The sequence below is a fragment of the Ursus americanus genome, chromosome 11, assembly GCF_024610735.1.
Source record: "Ursus americanus isolate L20-20 chromosome 11, mUrsAme1.1.p, whole genome shotgun sequence".
NCBI lineage: Eukaryota > Metazoa > Chordata > Mammalia > Carnivora > Ursidae > Ursus > Ursus americanus.
In genome coordinates, this window is record NC_142137.1 from 64,375,287 (window position 1) to 64,392,113 (window position 16,827).

Sequence of the window (16,827 nt, forward strand, 5' to 3'; positions counted from 1 at the left end):
TGGTGATGGGATGGTTCTGAGTGTTGACAGGGCTGGAAGAGAGGCTGGAGATGGGCTGGACAGTCGTCTCAGAGGGGAGAAGAGGAGGGAAGCAGGTGTTTCTTGCCACGATCGTCTAGGTGGTCTCCTGGCCACACCTGGTTTTAAGTGTTTTACGTGTGGGGAGATGGCCTGACTCATATGTTTTCTATGGGCCTAGCACTGTGTCTTAAAGGGGGTCCAAGCCTCCCCTCACACTAAATGTGTGACGTTGGTGCATAGATGCTGAGGTTTTGGAAGTGCTGAGAATTCGTGTACTGCCGGAATGTACTGAAGAAGGTCCTCCCCACATTCACGGAGCTCTGTCAGTCAGCTGGGGGAGGGCCACCCTCAGTCCGGAAGCCAAAATTCAGTGACGGCTTTAACACACCGATGCAGAATCAGTTTCTTTTGTCTTGGCAAGGGATGGAAGAGGATCCGTAGTGTCTTTGCTTGTGTTGGAAAATATGGTGATGAGGGATTGAGGAAACCAAATATGATGCTGGGTATATGCTCCCTCAGGGCTTCAGGTGAAGGACGCCGAGAAAATCAGATGGGACTTTATGGCCTTTTCTGACCTGCCTGTGGAAATCCTGTCGTGTCTAGTCTGCTGTACTCTCTAGGTTGAAGCAGATGCAAGGGAGGGGGCATAGACTGGTCTGTCCTCCTCCATAGGAGCAGTGCAAAGAATATGGGGACATGTTTGAAAACATTGATGGAATCCTAGTGGAGAAAGATCTATTCTGCTGTACCAAGCACACTGAGTCCAGGTCATTTTTGTGATGTGGGCATTATTCTTATTGAATTTGGGTCTGTCTTGATGGCTGGGCTCGGGGCCACTCCTCTGGGCTTCCACAGTACCTTACCCCTCTGGACCCTGCTGTCCCCGCAATGTTTTGTGACCTCTGGCTTATTTGTTTATAGGCTCTAGGTCAACATCCTATTCCCAACACTTAGCCTAATGCCTTGAACATAACAGACGTTCTGCAACTACTCCTTCAATTGAATTTAATTAACTTAGTAAATGTCCTGCACATCCGGCACTCAGGTCAACTTTTGTATCCTGGAATTTTGTCCCTGGATACATGAACATTGTGGGAATCCTGGGGAAGGCTTATTCTAAACAGAAACCAGCCTAGGGGATACAACGACCCAAATGGATATGCCCTGTCCTGCTTCCAGCTGTTCATTGAGGGTTTTGTTGTGTTTTTTTTTTTTTTCCTGGTGTTTCACATGAGCCGTTTTGTAAATAACAAGGACCTTGCTGGAGCTTGGTTCATGGTGAGCAGTAAATGGATGCTACGTGTGGATAGAAGTCTGCCGTTTGGGGAGGATAGACGAAACTTCTATTTTCATTTTAATTAGTCATCCCTTTGTCATCAGTGATGGATTCTGTAACATTCTATCATCTACTGGGAGACCGTCCAGTCTCTTTTTGTTAAGGGCAGCATCTGATTCCAGTAGAGGGCTTTGTAAAGCAGGAACAGGGTGCAGTCTTACCTCCTGCCTCGGAGTGAGAGCTACAGAGGGGTTTGTCCATTATGTCTCCGAAGCCTCTATGGGCTGAGAGACTGCGATAATAATCCACCTGTGAATGGAGGGCTGGGTGGTGGTGGTGGTGGTGTGTGTGTGGGGGGGCTCCATCAGATGGCACAGACCCGGCTCCCGTGAGGGGTGAATGGAGTTGCATTTCTTGCTCCTGGAAAACTTCCCAGTATCTTGTTTTACTACAAACATTGAGTCTCTGAATTGATAAGCTGCCTACATGATAGCAAGGCTAATGTAAACCCAGAAATTTTAAAACTTTTTTTTTTTTTATTCAGAGAGATGGTGGTTACAAAGGGGATTTAATTTGAAGAAGTTGGGAACCGTAGAAATTTCTCAGTGAGAAATGCATTCTTTTTACGTACCTGGGGAGGGGAGCCTATTTTAAGGACGTGGGTTAGCTAGTAGTAGCTTCATCTTTGTCTCCCAGCAGTTTCTCGTTGACCTGTGTTGCTCAGTGCACTGATGGCTGCAGGCTCTCACACTCTTGTCGCTCAGCAGTGAAAGTTTTATAAACACTGGACGCTGTGACTTAGTCCAGTGCTTGGCAGTAAGCTTATACATTGATTAACGAGGCAGCTTGCTTTCGGTGTGGCCTTCCTTTATTTTTAACTATGATGTGGCTGGAGGTCCAATTATATTCAGCTTCTGGGGAAGGCGTGGGGGGCTAGCGTCTTCAGCATTGTAAAACCGAACAGCTTTTCATCACAAATCTCAAGGGAGAAACATGTACGATCGGTTCATGTTAAATTACAGTGATGTCATGGTGACAAGTCGGCGGGCAGCTCACGGGCTCCAGGACTGGCTGGCATTCCTGAGTGAAATCTGATTGATGCGTCTGTCCACACGCCGTGCCTGTGTGCTGTTACAGACACAACACAGTCTTTGTGTAACTGAAAACGTAACATGACTGGAGTTTTACTGTAGATGTAGGTTACCTAACACTCACTGCCTTGCCTCTCATACACTTGACTACACAAAGGGCCGGCTGACAGCTTCTCTAGTCCTGGGATATTGCAGTACTTGTCCCGTTGTTAACTCGCCTTAAAATATGGCATCAGTTAGCAGCTGAAACCCATCTACACGATTTTTCCTTAAAGTTTTGATTTAAGTAATTTCTACACCCAACATGGGGCTTGAATTCATGACCCCGAGATTAAGAGTTACATGTTCTTCTGACTGAGCCAGCCAGGCACCCCAAACCCATCTATACTATTAAGAAAAGATCCACGTGTTGAAAATGGGTTGCAGTCCATCCCACTAGATGGAAATTAATTGTTCATGTGTCCTTGGAATTCATATGAAAGTGGAAAAGGCCACGGAGATCCAAGAACTTTTGGCAACCACTTATGTGTCGCTGTGACAAAACCACGTCCTCTGTTCTGGGAACACGGCTGATGAGCAAGTTTGGCGATCTGAATTGGGGTCCGAATTCTTGCCCGCTGTCTGTGTGACAGCTCTCATTTGTCCTTGCAGGCCTCACATTCTTCATCCTCAAAACAAACAAGGCTGAAGTCAGTGTGCCTCAACTTAAACATTCTGTAACCCTGCCTAAAATTATTTCAATCCAAAATGATTACTAGGTCTAGTAATCAGGATTCCCCGGAGAAGCAGAACCAATAGGAGCCTATCTACTTACCTACCCACCTTCCCCCCCATCAAAAGATTTTAAGGAATTGTTGCGTGCGACCATGGGACTAGCATGTCCAAATAACCCATAGGGCCGGCCAGCAGAGCAGAAGCTCAGGCTGAAGTTGACGTTGCAGTCTTGAGTCTCAGTTCTACATGGTAGAAGGCTGGACACTCAGGGTTTCTCTGTTGCTGTCTGGAGGCAGAATTGCTTCCTCAGCAAACTTCAGCCTTGGCTCTGTAGGCCTGCAGCCGATTGGATGGGGCCCACCCACGTGGAGGGCAATCTGCTTTACTCGGAGTCTCCCAATTTAATGTGAATCACATCAAAAACGATACCTTACAGCAGTGTCTAGTCTGGCGTTTGACCACGTGACTGTGCACTACAGCCTAGCCAGGCCGACAGCGTTCACTGTCATGGCAGTTAAGCTGCCGCTTCCCCCTTTTTTGTAATTTAAGTCATGGTGATGCAGTGGGAAAGCAGGCCAGCTTAAGAATCAAATCATGTCGTGTTAACAGTGTGAGGCATCAGTTCATTAATCGATCTATATGTCATACATTTATTAAGCACTCACGTCACATGTAAGGCACTTTGCTAGACGTCAGGAAAGCAAAGGTAAGATGAACCCTTCACTTTGAATGCAATCAAAGTCTGGTAGAGGAGACAGACAAGTGAAAAAGAAATCACGGCATGCCATTGCCTAAATTTGATCGAGTGGAGAGGTGAATGAGGAAGGGATAGAGCCTCATGGCTTGGTGGAGGCACGGGAGGTAAGGAGTTGGGGAAGGCTTCATGGAAGAGGAGACCCTTAAGTTGGGTCATTTCTTTTTTTAAGATTGTATTTATTTATTTGAAAGAGAGAGAGCAGGGGGAGAGGCAGAGGGAGAGAGAAAGGGAGAAGCAGACTCTCCACTGAGCAGGAAGCCCAACATGGGGCTCAATCACGGGACCCCAAGATCATGACTTGAGCTGAAGGCAGACCCTTAACCAACTGAGCCACCCAGGTGCTCCTTAACTTGGGTCTTGAGGCAATTATGAGTTCTCCAGGGAGGCATTCCTAGCAGGGCACAGTATGTGCAAAGGTCTGGAGAATAAAAAAAGTCATTTTCATGAAATGGCAGGGTATTCAGAATTAATGTATGGAAAGCTTCTGTCATATGATAGGTACTAGAGACTCAATTTCTGTTGTTATCATTGGAATAATTTAAATGTGGCAGATCCTATATTTTATAATTTCTTGGTTAGTAAATAATCATCTATCAGGCCATCAGCAAAATAGGACAATACTTGGCTTTTAAAAATTGTCAGTATACTCTATTTAGATAGAATCCACTGAAACTTGTTCAATTTTCCATTCTTACCATTTAAAAATATTTTCTTAAAAAATATTTTCATGTCCATACAATATTTCATGTCCATACAAAGTGAATTAAAAATTTGGGGCACCTGGCTTGCTGTATTTGTAGTGTGTGACTCTTGATCTCAGGGTTGGGAGTTTGAGCTCCACAGTGGACATAGAAATTACTTAAAAAAATGAAAATAAAAATTAAAATTATATAGGATTTATCTAAGGAGGCAGGCATTCTTTTTTTTTTTTAAGATTTATTTAAAATCTTAAATTTATTTTAAGTAGGGGTGGGGAGGTGGGGCGGAGGAGAGAGGGACTCCATCCCAGGACCCTGGGATTGTGACCTTAGCCGAAATCAGGAGTCGGCCACTTAACGGACTGAGCCACCCAGGTGTCCCAGTGAGGCAGGTGTTCTTGACCAAATATATCGGGTTTCTAAAAATTTTCTTTGGGCCAATTATGTCACATTGGGCAAGTCAGCTTACTTTTTTAGCTTTAAATTCTCACCTAAAGGGAGAGAGCTTGGGCTGGTTTTTGAAGGTCTACCCATAGGTTATTCTGTGAACCTATAAATGAAAATTATTATCTCTTCTGTGTCAAGTTATATAGGTGTATTTTTATAGCATGAATCATTGTGATAATCACACCTTTCCCAAGAGCAACTATTTACAATGAAAGTACTTTATTGCCACTTTGATTGAGCATTTCATGTTTCAGCCAGTTAATTGAGTATTGTATGTGCATTATCCCATTAAATACTTGGAATAACCCTGCAAAGCAGATAATATTTCTACTTTCTAGTACAAGAAACCAAAGGCTCAGACTGTTTTAATAACCAGGCTGGGCTCGCTCAGGTGGTAGTGGGGATGCTGAGGGGTTGAACCCCAATCTTTTGGCTCTGAAACCTGCATTCTTTATCAAGGCTGTAAGCCACAGTACACAATTATTACCATAAAGTAGTCTTTTATGTACATAGCCGAGGTGAAACGTCTTATAAAAAGACAAGTCTCACTCTCTGAAAGCAATCTGTTTAACATTTTTAAAAACGAAAGAAAAGGGAGGTACTTTCTGGTATGTTGACTGATGGGGCCATGAATTTTAATATGTGCTGGGCAGCGCATCAAGCAACGGAAGGAGGTATTATTCTCCATAACATGAGAGGAACCAGAAACCACCTGCTCCATAAGTAATGCAACTCGTTCTTGCAGTCGACCCACTTGCATTTGGATTCTGCCCCACAGTCCCTGAGAACTGCCTCTGACACCCGGGTTCTTGCAGGGTCTTGGCTGGTCCCTCCGCCTGGCAGATCATTTCCTTGCAAGTAGCCCTGGGACCTCAGCCTCGTTGGCCGTCTCCGAGAGCCATTACCTGACCTTCCCATTTCAAGTAGCCACTTGTCACTCACTCTCTCATCATCCCTGTTTAGGTGTCTGCATGACACGTATTGTTCTAGGATATCTTTTGTTGTTGTTGTGTTTGCTTATTTGTGTTGTTTTGACTGCTTTCTCCTGCTTGAATGAAGTTCATTTCATTGAGAGCAGAGACCTCCTCTCTTACTCACTACTCTACTCCCAGCTCTGGAGTCGTGGTCTATCACAGCAGGCTTTGTCTGGCTATCTAATCATCCATCTGTCTATTTCTTCTCCTCTCTCTGCTCTTTCTCCCTCCTTTCTTCCCTCCCTCCATGTATCTATCTATAAAATGGCTTGGCCATGTGGAGTTAGAGTAAATCTGCTTCTCCAATTAGGATGTGGAAGGATCCTTATATTTCCTTTATAGTTAATCACTTAACCTTTGATTTTTATTTTTTTAGCTGCTCCCTTTTTGAATCAAGCCCAGGATACAGCACAATGCTGAGAAACTGAACTTTAATTATAAAAGTGTAAAAAAAAAATGTTTCTTATCACCTTTTTCTTTTTCTCTTGCCAGGGCTCTGTGCTTGAATTACCTCTTCCGCTAGCTCATTCTGGATGAATGAATGATTAACACTAAGTGTTGTTCACACTCCCTCTAGGGGTAAGTTTGAGGCACTTGTACATCTCAGAGGTGTTAATGTATGTCAGTTGTCTGTCTGTTTCCCATGTAACTCTGTTAACTGCTCTTTGTATGTGGACCTGGATGGAGAAAGCCACAGTGGATTCCTCAGGTTTGGGCTGGAAATTGAATTTCCTGCGGGCAGTGGGACACCCAATCTGAGTGGCTTATTATAAACGCACTGTAATTCGATGTGCTGGATGACCCTCTCTCTGTGGAATATGGTACACCCATCTTCTCTGGGTGCTCAGGTGGGGAAGTTGCAGCCTGGCAAGTTTTCCTTTCCGTCTCTTAACGTACCAAATACCGATACAGCACACCCTCGAACTCCAGCATCCTGCTGAAGAACAGATCTAGAGTGTATCATTTCTAGCTGAGGTTGTAAGATCAGGTGAGCTCAGGAGACTTGGACATTAAGAAGCCCCTGAGGAAAGGTAAGGTTCTGATTATGTTAAGGCTGTTTCATTCTGACCAAGGTGTTTTACTCGTCGATATATTGGTGTTTCAGTGTAAGTACTAAAGCAGAGAGCGGCAGAGTTCCCAAAGCAGTGTTTGGAATGGTTGCAAGTCATTCCCTGGAAATGTTTGCGGTGTCTGCAGCTCAAGCTCGCTATGCTGAGACTCACAGACACATGCATACGCTTTCCAGGTGGCAGTTTGTCTCATCTTTCCTGCATAGCTTCACCCCCTTTGGATCTCAACTCAAGGTGCTTCCTTGACAGACCGTCTCTGTCTACCCAACCTAAAGTGGCCGCCTATTTAATTCTCTGCAGAGTGCTTGTCCTACCTGATAGTTTTCTCCCTGGTGTATTTATTTATCAACCTGATGTTCAGCCTGACTGTCCCTGGAGCAGGAGTTCTATACGGTCGGAACACTTGTCTGTCTGTCCTCACGTCTCTCCACAGCCCGGAACCGTGTCTGGTGCACAATGGGTATTTTTGGACTAAATATATAATGAGTTCAGCAGTGAAGTGCAGCTCACTGCCTGAGTTGCTCGGTGTCATATGGTGAGAAATGTGTTGGCACGAGAGGAGATTTTGAAGATTCAGTTTGTCTCTGTAGTAGCTGTTTTTAAATATGAATTATTCTCTCACAGAATTACCAAGTTTAACATGATCTTCCATATAAAAAGGAAGTTTTGTAATGTTTTGGGTTTATTTGCAAATAGAGCGCTTATTAAAGTTAGAGCTTTCGATGATCATTGGTAACTTTTGTGTTGGTTTTATATCCTCTGCATTAGAATATTTAAAAGGAATTTCTGATTGGCCTCGGTGACTGTTTCATTTATGCTTTAATGAAGTTCACATACCATGACTGAAACACACCTATTTGAAAAGCCTAAAGTTTAGATTTTTTTGGAGTCAGATTGTCTGAGTTGTTTGAATCCCGTCTCTGACGTTTCCTGGCTCAGTGACCTGGGGCAGGTTACTTAAGCTTTGGTGCCTCATTTTCTTCTTTTGTAAAATGAGGGTAATAAGAGGATTTTCCTCCTAGAGCGAGGATGTTAGTATACGTGTTACATAAATTTCTGCTATTTTATTGAGTATGTACTCAGAATTTTATATATTAAATACATCTGCTAGGTTTAAAAGTAATATATTTGGATACTGTTCATAAAGTGGAGACAGGATTTTGAGTATTTGCTTTTGCATTACAGGGATGAAAATAGGCCATTCCCCAAGGTCACCAGAAAGAAAAGCTTGCTTATGATTATTAATAATTTTAATTAGTTGTCATAGTGATAAAACCCATGCCATTATCAGACAGACTTGGTTTGCGTTTTCTAGTTGTGCTTATCTTGTGCCCGTCCACACATTATTTGGCTTTGCTTAGCCTCAGTTTCTCCTTCTGCAAAGTAGTGCTGATAATACACATCAAAGAGGATTACTGTGAGAATTAAATATGAAAATACATGTAACATTCCTGGCACAGGGCTTCATGATTTTCGTTTCCTTCCTTCCTTCCTTCCTTCTTTCCTTCCTTCCTTCCTTCCTTCCTTCCTTCCTTCCGTCCATCCATCTTTCTTTCCTTCCTTCCTTCCTTCCTTCCTTCCTTCCTTCCTTCCTTCCTTCCTTCCTTCTCTCTCTCTCTCTCTCTCTCTCTCTTTCTGTACCTTAGATCTAAGAAGGATGTTAGTATCTGTGCAACAGTGACCGTGTTTAGGGGTGTTTGGAAATAACGTCCCATTTGTAATGATGAAGGGGTGGAATATTTAGCATAGAAAGTCGTAAGCTTAGTGGGGAGCATGGGGATGCTCTTGAGAGCGTGTCCTGTGAGCAGGGAGCCGGGGCGATGAGACGCGAGGACCAATGTGAAACCTAGGAGCTGGGGGGAAAACGGGAGGGGCGCCCCTGCACGGATGTGGATCCAGAGGCTGCTGGACTATAGATCAAGATTCCTGGAGAAGGGATTTCTCTACTCCGCAGGAAAGGGGCCGCCGTGGCCTGTGTGGCCCGTTAAAACCTGTCTTCCATAGAAGCAGCCCTGTCTGAAATCCCGTGTGGCTATCTGATGGTCTTGGCCACATTGGTTGTGTGGAGACGTATGTCCCTAGAGACACAGGATTTAGCTTTCTGAAGGCAGGAAGTTGGGACTGCTGATTGCTTGCTTTTAAACAAACCTTTTTCAGGATTTACAATTTTCCTGTTTGTGTTTTACCATGTCCATCAGACAGTGTACCCTGGTAGGCTTCTGGCTGCTTCTGGGCTGTGGATAAGCTTTGTTGGGCCTGCAAAATGTGTCCTTGACAAGTCTTTTAAGGATATTTAAATTAGTTGCCTACCTTTAAAAAGTGAAAATTTGATATAAAAGCAACACGTTCAGTGATTCTTAAAAATGCGGTTCATCTGGCAACATAGGGTTCTGCATCCCCAGGTGGCAGTGGACAGGAGGGCTGGGTTCCTGCTGGCCACATGGGATGGGGCCCATGTGGGCTGGTCCACCACAACTTTTACCCCTTCGTGTCTTCCCAGCGCTGAGTGTCAGGTACCATGTTTCATATACTTCATTTGTTTTCATTATAGTAGAATTAGGAGAAAATTGGAAAAGTTCTGTCTACTTCTGAATTAGTAGTGGAAAAACTAAAGATATTTTTGTAGAGTTTCATGTTTCCAGAAAAATAGAACAGAGCATTTTTTGTGTGTGTGCCGAAGAATACTTGTGCAAGCCTAATTTGCAAACAAATGGCTTCTGTTTCTTAAGAATATAGTGCTCTGGCCTCTGTCATTTCATGCATTTCAACAGCCCTGATGGTGTGTGTGTGATTGCCAACCTGGGCAGTAAAGTGTTCCCTCTGTGTTCAGACACAACATTTTTGCTTTTGTTTTAGGTCATTTCCTCTCTTTCAGCAGCACAGTCACTCGTCTTCCCCAAGATCAGCCGGTGGGACTCCTGGATGGGTGAAATGGTGACATGGGAGCAGTGTGTAATTTGCATATGCATGTGGGCTGTGGAATGAGGTTCCATTCTGCCTTCTCCAGTGGACCGCCCGACACTTCCAAGACTTTGTGGCAAAAACAGATGAGGGCCTGTAAACTTGTTGACTCTTACTGCAGCACAGACTGAAGTCTTAGGACTCTCTTCTTTGTATGTTTGATTTTCGGTGAAAAATACAGTCTGGTTTTGCTGCTTTATTCTGTTCTGTAAGGGTGGTTCTGGCTTCACTGTGCAGATAAACTAGAAGAAAGAGCAGGGGAAGAGCCGTGAAATTGGACTTCTGTCTGTTGTTTGGAGGGTGGTTGGGAGGAAGAGAGGAGTAGGGTATGTGTTGATAATGACAGAAAGACTGACTTAATTAGTGGAATTTTGAGGATGACTGGTTTAAAGTCTCTGGAAGGAGTTCTCATCCATCAGTCGGTTTTTTAACAATGGAATGTGCTCCCTAATGGAGCTGTGAACTTCCCATCACTCAGTGTGTTTGCGTAGAAGAGAGTGGCCCATCTGTCAGGATACCGTAGGAGGTTCTCAAATTAGAAGCTGGATGACCTCTGTGGGCTCTTAGAAAACTCAGATTCAATTATTCTCTGAATTAAACTGATTAGGAACCTTTCAGCTTAAATGATTTCACCTCAGTCCATAAAAAGAAAATATTGTGTGTGGTGTGAGAGGCTGAATAGAATACTTTTTAATTGATTACATTTAATTCTGGACAGATTACTTACACTTTCTTAAATGTTCCAGTGGAGCCCTTCAAAAATGTTGTAAACAAACACGTCTAGTGGCTATTATTTATGAGTGTATTTTCTTTTCTTTTTTTTTTTTAAGATTTATTTATTTATTTATTTGACAGAGATAGAGACAGTCAGCAAGAGAGGGAACACAAGCAGGGGGAGTGGGAGAGGAAGAAGCAGGCTCATAGCAGAGGAGCCTGATGTGGGGCTCGATCCCATAACGCCGGGATCACGCCCTGAGCTGAAGGCAGACGCTTAACCGCTGTGCCACCCAGGCGCCCCTTATGAGTGTATTTTCTAAATGATTTTTTTCTTCAGAAAATTTTAATTTTACCTTGGTGGAAGCTCATTTTGTAGTTTTATTTTTGGTAGCATAATTTTTTTTAATACACATTTTTATCACTTATATATAAATATTACCTCTTCTTAGAAACCATTCTATTTAATTTCAGATTTAGGACTTTATACATTATCAATAATTGTCAATAGTCAAAGTGTATTTAATTTCGATATAATGACCTATAGAAAAAAGTCCATTTAAAGGAAAACTTTATTGGGGCACCCGGGTGGCTCAGTCAGTTAAATGTCTGACTCTTGATTTTGGCTCAGGTCATGATGTCAGGGTCCTGAGATTGAGCCCTGGGTTGGGCTCCATGCTGGGTGTGGGGCCTGCTTAAGAGTCTCTGTCTCCCTTTCCCTCCACCCTCTCCTCCCTGCTTGTGTGAGCATGTGTTCTCTCTCTCTCTCAAAAAAAAAAAAAAAAAAAAAAAAGAAAACTTAAGAATTTGTTTTAAATCTTGGTTTTTATGTCAATGCATATTTGCTCATTTTTGCAAAAGTAATTAATTGGTCATTTGGTTAAATTCTTGGGACTTGCTTATTATGTAATATAAGGTACCCACCTAGACTTTATATTTATTCCATAGAATGTCATTTTCATGACAATTGACACCATTAAAATATTTTTTACACAGTTGATGCCTTTGAAACACTTAGAAAAAAGCTTAATTATGAAATTTAGGTTTGTTCTGGTTTTAAAGCAATACACACCATGCTAGTAAAGCATTTTGAATTATCCTAGAATTGACTGTGGATTTTAAGGATGCATGGTTGATGCTGTTTAGACACATTCTTGAGGCCAAAGCAGCTTGGAAGGTGAAACGCTGCAGGAGAACAGCTGGGGAATTTCAAGCAGACACTTTGTGAAAGTTTTGCTTGATGGGCATTGATGACACGCGGGTTGGCGTATTTTCAATAAAGGGATTTTAGAGGCTCTGACAAAAAATTGCAGCAGACACTTTTCTCCTTTTATATTCACCATCACCGTCCTCTCCCCTCCTTCCCTGCCCTCACTCACTGGATTGGTTTTTTGAGTATTCACCAGGTGCCCGGCGCTTTTTAAAGTAGTAGACTTATTTTTTTTTTCAGATTTTATTTATTTATTAGAGTGAACATGAGCAGGGGAAGGGCAGAGGGAAAGGGAGAAGCAGCCTCCCTGCTGAGCAGGGAACCCACCTGACATGGGGCTCCATGCCAGGACCCTGGGATCATGACCTGAGCCCAAGGCAAACGTTAAACCGACTGAGCCACCCAGGCGCCCCTACAGTAGTAGACTTAGCAGTAAACACTTGTAACAAAATCCCTGCTTTATGGAGATTGCATTCTCAGGCAGGCCTTGTGTCAAACAATCTGCATGTATTATTTTTGCTTAATCTTTACAACAGCCCTACGGGGCAGGTAATATTATCCCCATTTTACAGATTAAGAAGCTGAGAGGCTCAGTGAGGGGTCCGGTATCACACAGCAGGGGCTGAGGTCAGGGCGCGGGAACCCGGAAGCATGGGCCTTGAGCTGGGAACAACGAGGTGGTGAAAGAATTGCACCTGCCAGTTGTTCACACGCGTGGGGTTTCAGTGTGGCACATGGGAGGTAAAACCTTCCAACCGCGCAGTTTTAGATACGAAGGTTGGCAAGGCAGGCTCTCACTGTCTTCTGTGGGCTCATTTGGAAGCATTTGGTTTGGAAGACTTTTAAAATGATTCCCTTTTGATGAAATGGGGAGAAAATTCACCTCCCTGGGTACTATTTCTGTGGATTTTATGATTTTCACATGAGTATTTCACACACTTTATTTTCTTCTAGTGTTGCCTTCATCTAGGATATTTTTGCAATGGCATTGCTCCTGTCCCATGTTTTTTTAGTCCACAGTATGTGAAGTATTGCTTTTCCCATCAGGAAGAGCAGACTAAAGCTCTTTTCAAGCACGAGTGTATTGTGAAGTTGTTTGCTCATTTGTTAATTTCATTGAATGTGGATGTTTATATTTGTGAGAGGTTATTTAGTATTTTGGAATCCTTTTTGGATAGAGATAATTTATATTTTTAACCTTTATTATTTAACAACTAATAATATATTTAGCAACAAATACACATTTTAACCTTTATTATTTAACAATAAATTCATTATTTAACAAACTATATTAAGTTTTTACCAGATGAAATGCTTAGAATTGACTGAAGATTATCAATAAAGAAAAATGCTTGGTGGGATATTTTGTTCATATAATTGTGTGTTTTTTCTCAAAGGTGGAGAATACGGAAGGAGTTGAGTTTCTTGAATTTTAAGCAGAGACGTCTGTTCTCTCATGTTACTTTAAAAAATGTATTTTAAGGTCTGTTTTTCTTGTAACTGTCGATTACTACATCCTTATCTATTATTGGAGATAGGCAGTATTATTGTCAACCCCATCTTTTGATGAAGGTACTGGGATTCAGAAGGCTTCTAACGTCACTAGGATGAATTGCTAACCCAGATCTACTGATTTTGAAGCCTGGGATATTTCCGCTATACTTTGTGGCCTATTTTTTTTTAATGAATTATGATTAGTCATGTGATAGTGGAATATAAGATATTCACGTCCTTGGTTATCAGGTTAGTAACAATTTTTGCTTAGTCTTGACTAAGACTAGGTTTTACTAAAAACATGATAGTTTTAAAAACTTTCACATTTTTGAGGTATAGTTGACATATAAAATTGTAGGATATTTAAAGTGTACAGTGTGATTTGACATATATACACAGTGTGAAAGGATTCTCGCCATCCAGTTAATTAAGAACACCTGTCACCTCACTGTTTATCCTGTGTGAGAAAGAACATTTAAATTCTCTTAGCAAATTTCAGTTATACAGTACAGTGTTAACAGCTGTAGTCACCATGTTTCACATTAGATCCTCAGACATTACTCATCTGTAACAATTTTTTTTTTAAGATTTATTTATTTTAGAGAGTGGGAGCAGAGGGAGGGGCGGAAGGAGAGGGAGAGAGAAGCAGACTCCCTGCTGAGCATTGAGTATGGAGCCCAACACAGGGCTTGATCCCAGAACCCTAAGATCATGACCTAAGCTGAAATCAAGAGTCAGATGCTCAACCAACTGAGCCACCCAGGTGCCCCTGTAACAGTTTCTACCAGCCTCTCCCTAAACTTCCCCCCAGCCCTTGACAACCACTTTTCTGTTTTTTGTTTATGAGAGCTTGACTCTGTGTGTGTGTGTGTGTGTGTACATATGTCATTTCCACCAACTTTTTGTTAAGAGAATTTGCAAAAAATATGAAAAGTTGAAAGAATTGTACAGTGAACACCACCACCACTAGAATTCTATAATTGTTAACACGTTGCTGTATTTGTTTCTCTATGTGTCCTTTTGCATTGTATGTTTGAGGATAGAATCCTTAAGTAGTAATTTATGTAATTCTTAGAGATCTTTGCCAAGAAATTCAATTTTAGATGCCCGTTAACACATATGTCCTGTTATGTTATTATCTCAGAATGAAGCATTAGAAAGGTAAAGTCTGGGGCGCCTGGGTGGCACAGCGGTTAAGCGTCTGCCTTCGGCTCAGGGCGCGATCCCGGTGTTATGGGATCGAGCCCCACATCAGGCTCCTCCGCTATGAGCCTGCTTCTTCCTCTTCCACTCCCCCTGCTTCTGTTCCCTCTCTCGCTGGCTGTCTCTATCTCTGTTGAATAAATAAATAAAATCTTAAAAAAAAAAAGAAAAAAAAAGGTAAAGTCTGGTTTTATGATTTGTAGATATGCTGGCTTTGGTAATTTTAGGATGGAGTACTAAATTGAGAGTGTTTTATTGTAGTTGGGCAAAGTTTAAAGAATTTAAAAAATCTTATGTAGTTTGAAACCCCAAGGGACTTTATCCACCCATAGAACTGAAGTTATTTGGGTGACCTCAGTGATTAAAAAATGGAATGAGACAGTGCAAACCCCCTGGAAATGTCTGAGGAATATTGTAGATAATTCAGTTTTACAGGCATTAGCAGATCTACATATAACATACATCAAAGGGTCAGAATTGTCTTAAAATCTAGAGGCGGGGGGTCGCCTGGGTGGCTCAGTCAGTTAAGAGTCTGACTCTTGATTTCGGCTCAGGTCCTGATCTCAGGGTTCTGGGATCAAGCCCCATGCGGGGCTCCCTGCACAGCGGGGAGCCTGCTTCGCTTTCTCCCTGTGTTCTCCCCCAGCCCCTCATGCATGCATGCTCTCTCTCTCTCAAATAAATAAAATCATTAAAAAAAAATCTAGAGGCAGGACTAGAATAGGGGATGCGAATATTTCCACATAGTTCATTGTTTTTCTGATACATTTTTCACATTGAGAAGCACATCTTCTTAAACTTCCTTCTTCCGTAATTCTCCACTTTCTCCCTTTATATTCAGGAGTAATTCTTCTGTCTCAAGAAACTACTTCTTTTATGCTGGCTGATACTTCATTTTACTTTTGTTTTAGTAACAGAAATGATGTTGCTTGATGACTTAGCATTCTTTCTTCTTCTGTATTTACCCTGGTCTTTTTTTCTTTTTTTTCCCCTGAGTAGGCTCCATGCCCAACGTGGAGCTTGAACTCATGACCCCAGGATTCATAGTTGCATGCTCTACCAACTGAGCTAGCCCAGGGTATTTTTTAACACACACACACACACACACACACACACAGAGGCACACATGTGTGTGCTTGCACACACACATCAAATTAACATTTTGGGAATCCCCATGTTTTCTGTTATGTGACTTGGCTTCCGTGGCAACCTTCTGACTTCAGTCCTGGGGGTTGTGGTTACTTGAGTGGCATGTCCTGGCTCTGCTGCTTACTGCTGACCAGCTCTGTGCCCTTGAAAAGTCACTGAAAGCCTCTCTTTTTTATCTGTGAAATGAGGGGGTTGGAATAGGCAATTTTTCAGGTGTGCTTCATCAACACTAAAACCTGTTTGGTTCTGTGTTCATGAAGAAAGTTTTGTAGAGGTTAGACTAATTTTGGTAACTATTGGACAGATGACCTTACGTAATGGCTCTTACTATTTGCTAATTAAGATTAGAAAGTGTATCTTCAAGCGGGTATTAACTACATGGAACCTATGTGGGGAAAAAAGTTATGTGTTCGTGTATGTTCTCTTATGTGTAGATGTGTGTATGCGTACGTAGTGATTCATTTTTCATGCAAGATAAGGAATTGAAAGCTTCTAATGCCTGTGGTACAGTCTGGTCTTGAATATCAAGTAAGAATCTTGTCAGTTGCATACACAGATCCATTCACATTTTAAAAATAGTGAAAATACTACCTTAAAAAGGTGTGGTCATATGTTTGTCCAGGATAACTTGAACACTTCTGCTTCAGCTGTTTTCTTCTATAGTCTATAATTTAAAAAATGAAAAACTACATAGATGTACTCCTGTTCTCCCTTTCAGCACACCTTTCCCAAGAATTAATACAAAACGATTTGAAACTGTCGCTTTACCTGTTGGGTATACTTTAAATTGAGAGTCTTTCATCAAAAGACACAGCCAAAGACTTCAAAACACTGGAATGTCTGGTCTGTCACTTTTTTTAAAAGGCAGTTTCATGCTTATTTTTCATAAAATAGCGACCTGTTGGCATAACAGGCACTTCCAATGTGGGGCACCGCAGCTCCGCTAACTTCACAATGAAAGAACTCCGGCAATCAACACGGAGTTAAGTGTGCTCCTGATATGTTGCAAATCACAAAATTATTTTGTAGGGCTGCTCTTGAGGCAGGG

The 16,827-nt window shown here is 42.1% G+C and overlaps 1 protein-coding gene across 1 annotated transcript in view; it reads left to right on the top strand.

The window, feature by feature from the left end:
- Nucleotides 1-16,827, top strand: part of TIAM2 (TIAM Rac1 associated GEF 2) — a 216,159-nt gene that overhangs the window by 77,630 nt on the left and 121,702 nt on the right. Inside the window, exon 2 of the mRNA XM_045805394.2 lies at nucleotides 6,471-6,557. The gene's annotated coding sequence lies outside the window, so the exon portion shown is untranslated. The remainder of the gene's footprint in view (nucleotides 1-6,470; nucleotides 6,558-16,827) is intronic.